General features: G+C 46.2%; 4 non-coding genes across 4 annotated transcripts; all 4 read right to left on the reverse strand.

Annotated features, from left to right (window-relative positions):
- Positions 1-616: 616 nt before the first annotated feature.
- LOC135041953 (U1 spliceosomal RNA) lies at positions 617-779 on the reverse strand. Its single transcript, XR_010235297.1, has one exon. It is a non-coding gene; the product is annotated as a U1 spliceosomal RNA (small nuclear RNA).
- A 152-nt stretch (positions 780-931) lies between these two features.
- On the reverse strand, positions 932-1095 carry LOC135041981 (U1 spliceosomal RNA). The gene has a single exon (XR_010235323.1). It is a non-coding gene; the product is annotated as a U1 spliceosomal RNA (small nuclear RNA).
- Positions 1096-1769: 674 nt separating this feature from the next.
- On the reverse strand, positions 1770-1932 carry LOC135041987 (U1 spliceosomal RNA). Its single transcript, XR_010235327.1, has one exon. It is a non-coding gene; the product is annotated as a U1 spliceosomal RNA (small nuclear RNA).
- A 152-nt stretch (positions 1933-2084) lies between these two features.
- Positions 2085-2244, reverse strand: LOC135042008 (U1 spliceosomal RNA). The gene has a single exon (XR_010235349.1). It is a non-coding gene; the product is annotated as a U1 spliceosomal RNA (small nuclear RNA).
- Positions 2245-3398: the final 1154 nt, after the last annotated feature.

The raw sequence follows: 3398 nt of genomic DNA on the forward strand, positions 1-3398 counted from the left end.
GGAGATTCAACTGAGGAAGCACAAGGGAACTCTCGTCTGGGGACAACAACTGCAGGGAGACCACATCTTTTCAGATGAACATGGGAGGGCGGAAGGCTGCCTAATACTGAAGCACCATCAAATATCAAACCATATGCAATAACTAGTACAAGCATTCCTGGGGGAAGGTCTGCAGGAGACGAATTTGCATACGGTGATGTCATCCAAGCAGTGGGCCAAAGTTGGCTGGAACCCTCATCTGCATATGAAAAGAGAAAAGGGTTATGCAGGGCATGGCGGCCTTTTGCGGCGCTTGGATGACCCCTAGTTCGCATTAAACACCTCCACCCTCCTTCGGTGTGGGGCTCATGTTGACTATGCCCCAGCCCCTGAAGCATTCAAGCTGATTTCTTGCAGCAGCTGGGCACTGTAACAGCTCCAGAGCTGCTCTGTAAGGCAAATAAAAGGGTGTGGGCCCTGCAGCACTACCTGTAGTTCGCATTGTGCGTTGGAAGGCACAAAGTAATCAGACGGGAGAAGTCAGGATAGTGCGCAAGGGCATAGAAGGGAGCGGCTCAAGAAAAGAGAAGTGGAAACAGACAGCAAACTAGGCTGGAGAGAGACCTGAGACAAAGAGATCTGAATTATACGAGAGCCGACCAGGGGAAACACAAATTATGCAGTCAAGTTTCCCACATTTGGGGAAATCGCAGGGGCAGCACAGCCAGAGTGCAATGGGTGAGCCTTGCCCTGGGAGAAGCACCTTCAAGATCATAGTATCTCACCTGGCAGGTAAGTAGGAGTTGGGCTAGAGCTGGGGAGGGTCGCTGCTCGGGCACCCCCCTGTCAAGTGAAGGAGATCCAACTGAGGCAGCACAATGGAACTCTCGAAAGAAGAACAAGGCTAGAGGAAGATCTGAGACAAAGAAATCTGACTTTTACCAGAGCTGACCAGCGGAAAACACAAACACAGTCCCCCACTACCACAAATAATGCAGGCGAGTTTCCCACATTTGGGGAAATCACAGGGGTCAGCATACCCAGAATGCAATGAATGAACCTCACCCTGGGTGAACAATCTTCATGACCATGGTGTCTCCTATGCAAAATAAGTATGATTTGGGATAGGGCTGGGGAGGGCCGCTGCTCAGGCACATCTCTGTCAAGTAAAGTTAATTCAACTGAGGCAGCACAAGGGAACTCTCATCTGGGGACAACAACTGCAGGGAGAACACATATTTTCAGATGAACATGGGAGGGCAGAAGGCTGCCTAATACTGAAGCACCCCCAAACAACAAACCAAATGCAACAACTAGTGCAAGCATTCCTGGGGGAAGGCCTGCAGCAGATGGATTTGCATATGGTGATGTTATCCAAGCAGTGGGTCAAAGTTGGCTTCAACCCTCATCTGCATATGAAAAGAGAAAAGGGGCGTGCAGGACATGGCGGCCTTTTGCGCTGCTTGGATGACCCCTAGATCGCATTAAACACCCCCACCCTCCTTTGGTGTGGGGCTCATGTTGGCCATGCCCCATCCCATGAAGCATTCAAGCTGATTTCTTGCAGCAGCTGGGCACTGTAACAGCTCCAGAGCTGCTCTGTAAGGCAAGTAAAAGGGTGTGGGCCCTGCAGCACTACCTGTAGTTTGCATTGTGCATTGGAAGGCACAAAGTAAGCAGACGGGAGGAGAAGTCAGGATAGTGCACAAGGGTATAGAAGGGAGGGGCTCAAGAAAAGAGAAGTGGAAACAGACAGCAAACTAGGCTGGAGAGAGACCTGAGACAAAGAGATCTGAATTATACGAGAGCCGACCAGGGGAAACACAAATTATGCAGTCAAGTTTCCCACATTTGGGGAAATTGCAGGGGCAGCACACCCAGAGTGCAATGGGTGAGCCTTGCCCTGGGAGAAGCACCTTCATGATCATAGTATCTCACCTGGCAGGTAAGTAGGAGTTGGGCTAGAGCTGGGGAGGGTCGCTGCTCGGACACCCCCCTGTCAAGTGAAGGAGATCCAACTGAGGCAGCACAAAGGAACTCTCGAAAGAAGAACAAGGCTAGAGGAAGATCTGAGACAAAGAAATCTGACTTTTACCAGAGCTGACCAGAGGAAAGCACAAACACAGTCCACCACTACCACAAATAATGCAGTCGAGTTTCCCACATTTGGGGAAATCACAGGGGTCAGCATACCCAGAGTGCAATGAATGAACCGCACCCTGGGAGAACAATCTTCATAACAATGGTATCTCCTATGCTTCATCTACACGTTATAGCCCTGCATTTTCCAATGCCTAGCTCTTTGCAAAAGAGAGATATTGGCAAGGAAAAGCTGTATTGTACCTTTGCATTTTTCTCCCAAACGAAGGACACTAGAATGAAAATTTTAAAGCCTCCTGTTAGTGCTTCATCTACACGTTATAGCCCTGAATTTTCCAATGCCTAGCTCTTTGCAAAAGAGAGATATCGGCAAGGAAAAGCTGTATTGTACCTTTGCATTTTTCTCCCAAACGAAAGACACTAGAATGAAAATTTTAAAGCCTCCTGTTAGTGCTTCATCTACACGTTATAGCCCTGAATTTTCCAATGCCTATCTCTTTGCAAAAGAGAGATATCGGCAAGGAAAAGCTTTATTGTACCTTTGCATTTTTCTCCCAAATGAAGGACACTAGAATTAAAATTTTAAAGCCTCCTATTAGTGTTTCATCTACACGTTATAGCCCTGAATTTTCCAAAGCCTATCTCTTTGCAAAAGAGAGATATCGGCAAGGAAAAGCTGTATTTTACCTTTGCATTTTTCTCCCAAACGAAGGACACTAGAATGAAAATTTTAAAGCCTCCTGTTAGTGCTTCATCTACACGTTTTAGCCCAGAATTTTCCAATGCCTATCTCTTTGCAAAAGAGAGATATCGGCAAGGAAAAGCATTATTGTACCTTTGCATTTTTCTACCAAACGAAGGACACTAGAATGAAAATTTAAAAGCCTCCTGTTAGTGCTTCATCTACACGGTATAGCCCTGAATTTTCCAATGCCTAGCTCTTTGCAAAAGAGAGATATTGGCAAGGAAAAGCTGTATTGTACCTTTGCATTTTTCTCCCAAACGAAGGACACTAGAATGAAAATTTTAAAGCCTCCTGTTAGTGCTTCATCTACACGTTATAGCCCTGAATTTTCCAATGCCTATCTCTTTGCAAAAGAGAGATATCGGCAAGGAAAAACTGTATTGTACCTTTGCATTTTTCTCCCAAACGAAAGACACTAGAATGAAAATTTTAAAGCCTCCTGTTAGTGCTTCATCTACACGTTATAGCCCTGCATTTTCCAATGCCTATCTCTTTGCAAAAGAGAGATATCGGCAAGGAAAAGCAGCATTGTACCTTTGCATTTTTCTCCCAAACGAAAGACACTAGAATGAAA

Source organism: Pseudophryne corroboree, unplaced genomic scaffold (assembly GCF_028390025.1).
Source record: "Pseudophryne corroboree isolate aPseCor3 unplaced genomic scaffold, aPseCor3.hap2 scaffold_806, whole genome shotgun sequence".
NCBI classification, from domain to species: Eukaryota; Metazoa; Chordata; class Amphibia; order Anura; family Myobatrachidae; genus Pseudophryne; species Pseudophryne corroboree.